The sequence below is a fragment of the Hyaena hyaena genome, unplaced genomic scaffold (genome assembly GCF_003009895.1).
Source record: "Hyaena hyaena isolate Hyena2069 unplaced genomic scaffold, ASM300989v1 scaffold_223, whole genome shotgun sequence".
Lineage (NCBI taxonomy): Eukaryota > Metazoa > Chordata > Mammalia > Carnivora > Hyaenidae > Hyaena > Hyaena hyaena.
This window is the reverse complement of record NW_024080856.1, coordinates 1,635,351-1,647,748: the sequence shown is the minus strand read 5'-3', so window position 1 is coordinate 1,647,748 and position 12,398 is coordinate 1,635,351.

The window sequence follows — 12,398 nt, the reverse complement described above, 5'->3', positions numbered from 1 at the left end:
AAGTTCCTCCTAATCCTCCTATACGTGCAAACATATGATATTTGTCCTTCTCTGCCTGACTTATTTCGCTCAGCATAACCCCTTCAAGGTCCATCCATGTTGCTACACATGGCCAGATTTCATTGTTTCACATTCAAAGATTCCTAATCTAAGCTTCATTTGTTCTCTTGATCACACTTTTTTTTTTAGAGCAATCTAAAACATTCGAAAAATAAAAGGGAGTCTTGTCGGCACAGTAACGTCCTGAAGAGACCAGGTAAGAAACCCTAACCAGTTTGGCTTGGTTGAAAAGAGTGTTAGAGGGCCCCTGGGTGGCTCAGTCGGTTAAGCGTCCGACTTCGGCTCAGGTCATGATCTCATGGTTCATGGGTTTGAGCCCCGCGTTGGGCTCTGTGCTGACAGCTCAGAGCCTGCAGCCTGCTTCAGATTCTGTGTCTCCCTCTCTCTCTGACCCTTTCCTGCTCATGCTGTCTCTCTCTCTCTCAGAAATAAATAAAACATTAATTTTAAAAAAGAGAGTGTTAGAGTCTTAACATGGTTTTGAATACTACTTCCACCCTTTTGGGCTCTGTGACCTTGGACAAAATATTTAAGCTACTCATCTGGCAAATAAGGATTATTTTAATGGCACTTAACTCTTAAATCTTTTACAATTAAATGTAATAATGTATATAAATTTTTAACATAGCAACTGGCTTAGAGTAAGAACTCAACAATTGATAGATAATATTATTGATATTATTTTTGTCATTACTATTATTAATTCAGAACAAACACTTGCCAAACAATCAGCCTTTAACATGACAAATTCACTCATGGGATTCAAAATATGTGTCCTAAAATGTATTTGGAAATTGTTTCCGTTCTTCTACATTACTTCTGATTATTCTTATGAGAAATTAAATGAAGGTCTGGAGAATTAAAAGAGAAAGAGGAGGGCAAAGGCATAAAATACAGGAATCAGAAGAATTATGGCACCTAGGATGAGATTAAATATGATTTGGACTTTGTAGTTCTTGAGGAGAAGATTTAGAGTAATTAATGATTATTTATTCGTGAATGCAGACTTTTAGTAAGCTATTTTCTACATCTTCTGAAATAAAAGTTAATTTATATATTCATTCATCGACAGTATAGTTTGGAAAAATTGATTGCTAAGGACTCACATTATCAATCCACTTATTTGGATCCCAATCCTTCAGCACACAATACATGAAAAAGTAAATCTTCTTTATTTTTTGAAAATGTGAAAATATGGGGCTAAAATGTCTCAACATAAATAATTTAGAAAATTGTCATTAGGCTAAATCACATATTTGAATGCTTCTAAGAAATAGAGACAATGTAAATAGCATCTAAGACTTTTTTATGGGATGTCTTTGGCTTCTCACTCTTAGTCAACATTGCATATCTAAGGGTGCCATTTTGACATATTTCCTCAAGATCTTCAACCTCACGATTTGTTGATTCTCAGCTATTTCAGTGGTGCTCAAGGTGAATTTCTTTACATTTTATTTATGCTAATATGATTAAAGGAGGTGTAACATAGTCCAAAAGAGTAGAATTCTCTGTCCAACCATCTTGAGTAGAGTCCAGTTTAACCAATTTTAGTTATCTGGTGCTGGGGATGTTTTGAATTTTCTGAACTTGAATTTCCTCTTCTAAAGAACAAAGAATAATATTTATTTCATAAAACTATTTTAGAAGTGGAATTTGACAAAGAATGTTAAAGTGTTTGGCAAAATACTGGCACAAATTAAGTGCTCAATTTGTAGTACCTGCTAGAATTATGCTTATGTTATTATTTAATTAATAATGAGAAACCTGTGCTCTATCAGGCATTAGGCTAAATCCCTGAACCACAGAGATAAGTATGATAGAATTCCTACCCTCAGAGAACTCTCAGTGAAATAGTGAGAAGGCAGAAGAGACAGATGAATAGGCATTGACAGGTTTCTTAGCACAGAGGCAGGATACCAGGCTAGACTCTGGGTTCTCAGGGAAATCCTTCATCTAAGCTGAATCCTGAAGAATGACCAAATATTACTCTGAAAAGGAAATGAAAAGCACATTGTGGTGGCAGAAGAAACAGCATACGTATATAGCTACTAGTTGTAGAGCAGATTGGCAAGAGCAGAAGGTGAGAAATGAAGGAGATACAGGAGAGGGGATGAGAGACAAAGAGGCCAGGTCTCAAAAAGGATTTTATTTTATTTTACTCCCTTATTTTAAGAGAGAGAGAGAGAGAGACTATTTGGAGAGGGGCAGAGAGAGTGGGGGGGACAGAGGATCCAAAGCAGGGTTGCACACAGGCAGAAGAGAGCCTGATGCAGGGCTCGAACTCACCAACCATGCAACATGGCCTGAGCCAAAGTTGAATACCTAACTAAGCCATCCAGGCACCTCTAAGAAAGGATTTTAAACTTAGGCCATGAATCTTTAACTGAATTGCAAGAGAAATAGAAAAGGCCATTGAATAATTTCAAGGTGGAAATTGAGACTTTTGCCTTAGAATAGTTACTGGAAATTAGAGAAGTCAGAGCAGTCAGAACATTACAACATTTTTCCCAATCACAACATGAAACTACCCTGAAATGGGGTCTTGACAGTCAGTACAAAATGGATGGATTTGGAGAATGTTGAAAAAATTATGCCTTGTTAAGACTTAGTAAATGAATCTGAAACATAATTCACCATGATTCTATTCTGTTAACCCTGATAAAACTACTTCACCAACTGGGTGGCTAAAGCTGATTATTTTAGCCTTTGATCCAGATTATAGCCCTTTTATAAGTCAGAAGTTGAAACGAAAAGAAATTAATCTTTAAGTCTCTCTCTTTGTCTCTGAGTGTCCACATGAAATAAATTTTGAACTGGCTTTCCATATTCCACCATTTTCTTACAGTGGGAATTCTTACAGTGATTCTCATGGCTAAGCAAGCTAATTCTATTTCATTTCTTCATGTCAACCATATTGGCACAGTTATATGGCAATTTTATGGTATTCATTTTTGCCTTTTAATTTCATTGAGAATACTGGAATTTTTAGCATGCTGACTATTATGCAAGAAAAATACAATTTTATTATTATTGTTTTAATCTTAAAGAATTTTCACTGACCTAATTTTCTTCATGCTTCCTATTTTCATTTGGAATTTTATTTCTTCTACCATGTCATCCAACAAGTATCACTGTGACTGGATAATTGATTAATCAGGACCATTTAAACTGAATTTTAGCATAATTTCACTCCTATTTGATCTTGAGTCATTCAGATTCTCCACTCCATGGAGAGGCTCATGTCAGGAAAAAGAGTGATATTGGAAGAAAAGAGAGAGGAGGAGATTTGGCATGTTGAGAAGGAAGGAAAAGTTGATGAGAAGTAAGCCTGGAGAGGATGAAGGGAGTTACCTCAAGCAGGAGCTTGTAGATCAGTTATGAATTTCGAATTTTTTTCAAGTGCAAGTGAGATGAGGGCATATAGTTATTTTGAGTGTTTTGAACAAAAGAAGGACAAGATCCATTTTTCATTTTAGGAAGACTATTCTGGATGTTCAGTATAGAAAGTAGAGTCAGAGCTAAGTTTAAGTTAGAGAGACGTTGAAGGCTCTTGGAACAATATTGTGTTAGTACAAATGCAATGTGCCAGTAGTTTGGACTACAGTAGAAAATGGCATATGTAAAGAGATTCATCAAATTCATATTTTGGAGGTGTCCTAGACAGGTCTAGTGATGCATTTTATGTGGATGGTAAGGGAGAACAATATTAGGTATGATTCCCAAGTTTCTCTACCCAGCACTTTGGAAAGTGAATTTACTTACTCAGGTGGGGATTCATCTGAAAATCTACAAGTGTATAATTCCAGCTATATGATGTTCTGGAAAAGGGGGATCATAGAGGTGGTAAAAAGATCATTGGTTCCTAGAGATTCAGGGGCAAGGAGAAATAAATAGGCAGAGCACAGGGGATTTTTAGCACAAACTATTCTATATGATCCTATGATAGTATAGTTTTGATAGTTCTGAGACTCTCTTTGTTCTGAGACCACTTGGTCTTGGTCATTAGCCTTATTATTTACATATATTATTATAGTTGTGCCAAATTTTTATTATTTCACTAAAAATAAATTTTCTTTTTTAGATACATAATTGTTAGCAAATCATATTATTTTAGAAAACAACGAAAAAAGGAAACATATGGAAAAAGAAATAAAAGTACTGGGTACTTGAGGCACCAGGGTGGCTCAGTTGGTATAGTGTCAAACTCTTGATTTTGGCTCAGGTCATGATCTCAGAGTTTGTGGAATAGAGCCCCACATCAGGCTCTGTGCTGACAGTATGGAACCTGTTTGGGATTGTCTCTCTCACTCTCTCTCTGCCTATCTCCCCTCTCTCAGTCTCAAAATAAATAAACAATAACAGCAACAACCAAGTACTAGGTATCAGCTTACAGCAATGTAACAGCTTATATCTACCAAGTAATCCCTTGTGAAGGGTATTTCAAGAAAAACTTATTCACTCTCCTGAACTCTATAATTTTTGCAGATCTTATTTATACAAAGAAAACTAAGTTTTTGTCTAGTATATAATTGTTTAAAAGCCACATATATTTCCAGTAAATTTTGAAGAGAGAGATTTTTATTTATTTTAAATGAGTTTACTATTTTTGTGTAATCTAGGTTAAAATATAGTCCATATAATACAGTGCTAATCAAAGTATGTTTGTTTAGCAAACTCTTTGTTACTGGCCCATGACAAGGTAAAAACAAAAATGTAGAGTAATCTTATAGAAATTTTCAAAGCAATATGACATTCCTGTGACACTTAAGCACAGGATTAATTGACTCAGTTCATTGAAAAGAGAACATAGAGCAGTTTCCATGACATGGTATGAGCTGAGTTATAGTCACATAAAGAAGACCATATATTGGTCTGTGATGGATTGGAGAAACACTGATGCAACTTGCAAGCTTCACTTTCTGGAGTCATGGGGATACCAGTATTGAAAGAGATGCGTGCCATCTCCATGGAAACTGAAGCTAAAATACAACTGAAGGTCTATGCGACTGTTAAAAAGGAAGAGCAGCGTCATATGAACATATTACAAGAAGAATAAAGCAATCAGTGGTTTCAAATATGGACCTCAAATAAAAATTACAGGCATAAACACTTGAATTGCAGTTGTTGATTTCTTATTAAACTGCTTTTATATCTGGGCAACTCTAGGTAGCAAGTTCCAGAGTAAGAGCAGTATTAGGCACTGTTAACGCACAGATATCAGTCTGTAGACCTGTTCCTATTCATTATTTCTTTTCTTATATAATCACTCACCATGATCATCTTCAGACTCCATTACAGAATTATCCTACCTTCCTTCCTTCCTTTCTTTCTTTCTTTCTTTCTTTCTTTCTTTCTTTCTTTCTTTCTTTCTTTCTTTCTTTCTTTTTTTCTTTCTTTCTTTCTTTATTTTTCTTTCTTACAAATATTGCTAGTTTGACAACATGAATGTGTTTAGGATCATGTCATGTCATTTTCTGAAAACTAAATTATCATTTTATATTTTGCCTCTTAGTTTTGTTCCCAAAAATGAGACACAGGAACACTGAATGTCAAAAAAAATTTTTTTGAGTGCTTTTTATGCTACTTATCACAGTAATGGGTTACTAAACTTGAACAGGCAGCATGGTGGCTGCCTGGTACTGTCAGCTTTATTTTTCATTCTCTCCCACAGTTATATATATTTTTTCACAGTAGAAGAAAAGAAAGATCTCCCCTGCTGAGACCTCCATTTCAGATACACAATACTTGCTGCTGTGTGAATATACCAGATCAACTGAATGCAGGGGAATAATGAGAGATGCAGTGACTAAATCAATAATGCCAGTTACTCCTTGTTGGCCAGTGAAACAATTTAATCATTTTGTTAATAAGATAGATATTTTCCTTTCCCAAAATCAATTAAACACAACTGGAGTGTGGATTGTATGTTTTCTTTAGAAACCAGATTAATCCAGCTGTAATAGTTGAATTCTTCTGGGTATGGGCACAGACCAGCACTTTTTATCTATTTACCCATTTGTTTTTGAATCAGTGCAAGAGACTTAATGGATTCTTAATTTAAAGCACCATTCTCTTAACTTTTATTTCTCTTTTTTCTCCTTTCATTGGATTATTAGAAACATCCCAATGGATAAAATTTCTCTTACAATGTTTACAGTGTGAAACATACCAGAAAATTTGGCAATGTCCCATCTGTGCATGTTCTTTTGAAAGACTATGAATTTTGATGGAGAATATCACAGATTGTTCTATTTTCATTATTTGTGAATAGTTGGTTTAATATGAGATTTGTTTTCTATAGCAGTTAAGCAGAGTGAATAAATAAGAGTTCTGGTTTTATTCCACATGGCTTCAAAAGCAAAGTTAGAAAATCAGGGAGGTGGGATGAACTGAGTCTATGAGCATCTTCTCTAACAGGGACTTCTTTTTTTTATCTTTAATTAAATTTTGTTTTAATTTTGATTTAGTTAGCATACATTATATTAGTTTCAGGTGTAAAATATAGTCATTCAATAATTTTATACATTACTCAGTGTTCATCATAATAAGTAAACTCCTTAATCCTAGGACCTTCTTTAAAATACTTTTAAACATAATATCCTGAAAAGTTATTTTAAGGATATAACAAATATATTTGATGAACTAGCAAATATTAATTTTATATTCTATATTTTGGTTGATTGGTCTACTTCTGAAAACATCTCTAAGAAACACATTTCTAAGAAATTCATGACAAGTTTTTATAAGTCAATGGATGTCTATACAAGAAAACAGACTTTTCCTTCAGTTATGAAATTCCTGAGGAAGATAACTTTTAGCTTTCTAGGTGTCCTGGTTAAGTGAGGTTAAACAAAACAAATTTTATAGTAATTATTTTCTGTATATGAAGAAATAACCTTTGCAAGTGACATTTTATCACCTAAACTTTATACTCACTGCTTTCTAAAGATAAGTGTTTCTCCACTGTAGGGTGTAACTAGTTATTAGATTTATATTAATAAATTTTTATAACTTTTATTCTATTTATTACTTGAATTTGCAAGCTGTGAGATCATGACCTCAGCTGAAGTTGGACACTTAACCGACTGAGCCACCCAGGTGTCCTCATTCATCAGTGTTTTAAAATGAAAGTTCCTTTAGTTATTTTGTTAAATTCACACATACATTCTCTTCTGAGTTGGTGAACAGTATTATGAAGCATCCTCCAATGACAGAATTAATAGTACTGGATGAAAGGAAAAATGAATTGGAACCGTGAGAAGTATCTCAAAGGTTAAAGAAAAAAGTAGTAAATAGGATTCCTTGACCTTGACACTATTGACAGTTTGAGTGGGATAAATTTTTTGTTGTGGCATCTGTCCAATGCACTGCAGAATATTTAGCAGCATTCCTGGCCTCTAGATGTCAGTAGCATGGTACCCTCCAGCTTTGATAACCAACCATTTCTCCAGACATTGCCAAATGTCCTCTAGAGGGCTATAGTTGCCCTCACCACCTCCACCTCAGTGGAGTAAAGTAAAAACCAATAGCAATATTAAAAGTAGCTTCTTAAAGAATTTCAGGCTTCAAATAATGGACAACTTTAATGGATTTAAGTCCAATGTATTTTCCTAAACACTACTCTCCTAGACTCCTCCCAGGTATATTACAAAATTTTTAGCATGCATTAAAGAAATATGGTTTCTAAACCAGCGTTATGGAATGAATCTGGTATTAATTTTGTGGGCTGATATTGTAAAATTCTTAGTACTTCAGTCAAGGAGGGACTGAGAACTTAAACAAGGATTTGGATAGTGTGTATAGTGCTGTATGGTTTATACCTTGACAGAAAATCTGATTTACTCAACATGTAGCAACATCAATGTGTTTGTGATAATCCTGGAATGGTCAACATTATATAGAAAATTTCTGGCAGTATCATTCCTTGCCCTTCATTTTCCTTACTGCACTGCTGGGGAGGGAGGCAGGAGCTTCAGAATAAAATGTAAAATCTGGAAGAGTTCTTAGAGATAGCAGTGGATTATAGGCTGTTTTGCCTCCCAAGCTTCCCTTCTTATAGATAAGAAGCACCTCTCTTCCTTAAAAAAGCCATCTCATCAATCAGTCAATATGTTGAGAGCAAATCCCCCATTTATTTCCGTTTGCCCCATTTGGTTCCAAAGATATACATACAGAGCAAAGACCATTAGAATAGATAATCTTCCTGGGTACTGAGATTTCTGTAGATTATGGGCTCAGGACTCAAGAAATATTCAGTAAGAAACAACCTCACGTCTCTTGTGGGACATTTGGAAGCAGAGGGTATCTCTTCAGTGAAATTGGGAAGGCAGTAGAATGAAATGTAAGGGACTACAAACCAATTCATAGAGATGAAGTAGATCCTTAATAAAACTTTTCAAGGCTTTTGAGCCCATTGAGTCTGAAAGTAGCTGGACCCTTGGAATTTTCTGTTTAAAAAGTAATCTCTTTTGTAACTGAAGCAATGCAAGTCACATACAACCCAGACTCCTCCTAATAAAAATATGTCTATTCTCATCTCCACCATCCCCTTTCACAGATGGTAGGACTGAGTCCTGATGAGTATAAATGATTTGCTCAAGATCATACTTCTCTAACTATAATTTTCTGTATCTTAAGCTGAACCTGTGCTTTAATATGATTTGTTCTTTTAGTGTCTACCTGTAAACCTTTACAGCACTCCTGCATATTAGTGTTGTTACTTTTTATTTACCAATTACCTAAATTGACTAGATGATTGACTTGAAACTCAAGCCTGAGTTAGTTGTCCATCACTTCCTTAAGAATGAAAGTTTTATGTTTGTGTATATATATGCACACAAATGGAGACGTATCTAAATATAAATTTTTCCCCAGATCATCTTATTGACTTGTGATTTTTTTAAATGCGTTCTTGAAAGTTAGCAAACTGTTAACTTCATTTTTTAAGTTTGTTTATTTATTTACATTTAAGTAATCTCTGCACTCAACATGGGGCTCAAACTCAGGACCCTGAGATAAAAAATCTCATCCCCTTCTGACTGAGCCAGCCAAGCACTCTTTGATTCATGATCTTTGATTCTGGTTATTCTATTTATTGGGCTACTTAAATGGTGACTGTAGTTTTAAAATTTTTGTAATGAGGATAGCGTACAATCTTATTTTTTCTTGAATGACATGTAAATCTGTGATTTTCAATTTTTAAGTTAATTGACTTTTCCACTCTATTTTTACATAAGCACTATAAATCATCAGGCTTACAAGACACTTGCATCATTTTCCTTATAACAAATGCAAAGCAAAATTATAATCAGAATATAATAGCATCAATATGTTTGTACAGATGTTCAAGTAAATTCATCAACCGTCTTTCCATATGTCTGTAAAGTAGCTTTCTCTTCTATTGTCAAGCCAAAGAATTTTAGGATATTTTTATCAGTATCTCTTATACTTCTGTGCTAAGATGTAAGGCAATGACACATCTTGTCATTAAGGTTGATAGTTATAAAGTAAGAATTTTGTTTACTGTGAGTTGCTAGGGACAACAGGAATTTAGAACACAGTCTGAATTGCCTTGTTTGGTAATTTGTCAAGGGCGAAAGTTGTATTGACCAAAAATGGGCATGATTTCATGTGATTCTACTGGGTTTGTATGAACCTCTGATCCAAAACATTCATCACTAAAATTACTGAAATATTTTTGGGAAACATTGAAATCTAAAACCCAGTGAGAGTGTATGTATCCATGCCTATTATACAGTCTGGTCTGGAGTTCTCTCTTGCCCAGCAAGAGAGTGGATGCAGGATTGAAATCCAAGAGAGGCTAATATCTAGGAGGAAACAAAAGCCCTGAGTAAGGGCCCTTGCTCTGTTTTTATTAGGATCACAAGGCTTACAAGCTGATGGATGTGTACAAAGAGATAATGAAGCTGTAAACATTAACTCATGGGTTTGGAGGAAGGGGGCTTTGAAGATACGAGGTGTTAAGGGTTTGAGTCAATACAAAACAAAATCCTGGCTCTCAGCAGATGGTGTTTACAGCAGACAGAGTCTCCCGGTCTCTTTCTGTAAACTTGCCTTGGGGAAAAGAAAGACATAGCATACTACCTCAGGGTCTGCAAGACAACTTTCTTTTGCTAATTCGCCCTGCTGCAGCCTATAGCCCTATTTACCTGTTTACCTATTTTGGTCCTTCCATCCTGTGAAAACAGCTTTCTGCTATTGTACTAAATTGACGGGCATTTCCACCCTGAATACCTAATCTTGTTTACCTATTCTTGGATGTTTTCATCCTGCGGTTTCCTATTCCTATAACTTTGTTCTCTACTGGGGGCACTTTGCCTTGTTTATCTAATCTTATTTACATAATCTTGGATGCTTTCATCCTGAGACTTCCTATTCCTATATGCCTTGTTAACTCATGGGTGCAGGCTCAGGGAATTCCTAATTATTCCCCACACATGCCTTACACTGTTCCAATGATTTGAAAAACCATGGGTAGGTAAAAGACACAACTTTACCTACTTTACTGAAGTAAGGGGAGTGAGGCAGATGGACTTTGGATAACTTGAAGGTTTGATTTTATAATAATATTAGCTCTTTTTGGGACTTCCAAAGTGAATGGTCCTATGAATCAATGGGTCTCTGATGGCAAGACAAGTTTCACACCTTGACAGAAAGGATTCTTTTGGCCTTTGGAATTAGCAAACACAATGAAAAGTTTTTTATATCATCCCAGATGTGTTAGTTAGTTTTGTTATTCCCCAAGATTTCTTTGGCTGTTCTTAGAACTTTGCATTTTTACATAAATTTTAAAATGATGTGTCAATTTCTTCAAAAATCAATAAAAAGACAAAAATCATAAGACAAACAATCAATAAAAAGAAGTTATGTCTGGGTCACCTGGATGACTCAGTCAGTTAAGCAACTGACTTCAGGTCAAATCATGATCTTGCGGTTCATGAGTTCGAGCCCTACATCAGTCTCTGTGCTGACAGAGCCTGGACCCTGCTTCAGAGTCTGTATCTTCCTCTCTCGTTGTGACCCCCTCCCCCCAGCTCGTACTCTGTCTCTGTCTCTATCTGTCTTTCTCTCTCTCTGTCTCTCTGACATAAACAACGTTAAAACCTTAAGAAAAAAGATTTTTTGTGTCTAGTTAGAATGGAGAAGATTACTAGAGAACTTTATTTTTCCTGAAACAATAAATCATTGGATGATCTAAAAATCATACTTTTATTTAACAATTATAAAGAGCTGTGTGCATAAAGAAATCTTAAAGAATTAAAATCCAAAGGGACAAAGCATTCCTAAATAAACAAGGGAAGGAGGAAGCTTTGGTGCATACAAATAGAAAAGGAAGCCTGTCAGATATAGACAAATTTTGTTGGATACAGGTGGGACCAATAAAGGTTTTGATGAACCTATGGGCTAGTGTGTTGATTTAAATAGGAAGGGGCCCCAAATGCAAAGATAATCCTCACTGCCAAGCCATTGTCTTATCTGATAATTTTTCTGAGTGAGAAAAGGCTGAGCATTTTGTTCACGTGTTTCAATCCTAGGCCACCATTTGTCACTTAGCCAACACCAGAGATCTCTTTGGGTCAAACTACTCTGATTAAGGCTTCAGCTCCACCATCCATTATGGTAACACTGACCAGCTTGTCTTGTCAAGTTAAATGTCACTAGTTGGGCCATACCCCTCTATTCACTCTAAAATTATAGCAGCAATTACTGCCATTTCTGGACTACAGGCAATAGCCACCATAAGATAATGGTACTCTCCTCATCATGTAAATCTCAGCTCCTAGGTGAAGGGAGCATCTCTGGACCCTCTTGAAGGACATAATTAGATGGTGGGCAAGCAAGTCTTGCACAGTAAATCCAAGCTACATTTTGATCTCTGTAAGTCTTCAGATACTAAGAAAACGTTCTAACATTTCAGTTTCATTTAACTTAGGCCACCTGCAGACTATACTTCAGATAGAGCTACTTCCAGCCATTCAAGGTGATAGAGCATATCAAATGCAAAATCTCTTCCTAGTGCATTTGTAGTAATAAATTTATCCTAATCAAATGTTACATCCCTTTCACTCTGTTGTAACATTCTTCAATGCCAATCCCATACATATCTTCTAGGCTTATGTTGCTATAAATTGTCAAAATCTTGCAAATAGAAGAATATTCTGGAATAGATGGCACTTACTTAAGGGTCATGACTGTTGCTGATCCCCCACAGTCTTCTAGGAGTTGAGTTTATTGTAAGTCTAGACTCGTGAGAGATGGTGTTTGGAAAAAGTCACCATTTTGAAATACCTGAGAGTGGACTGTATAACAGAGGGCTG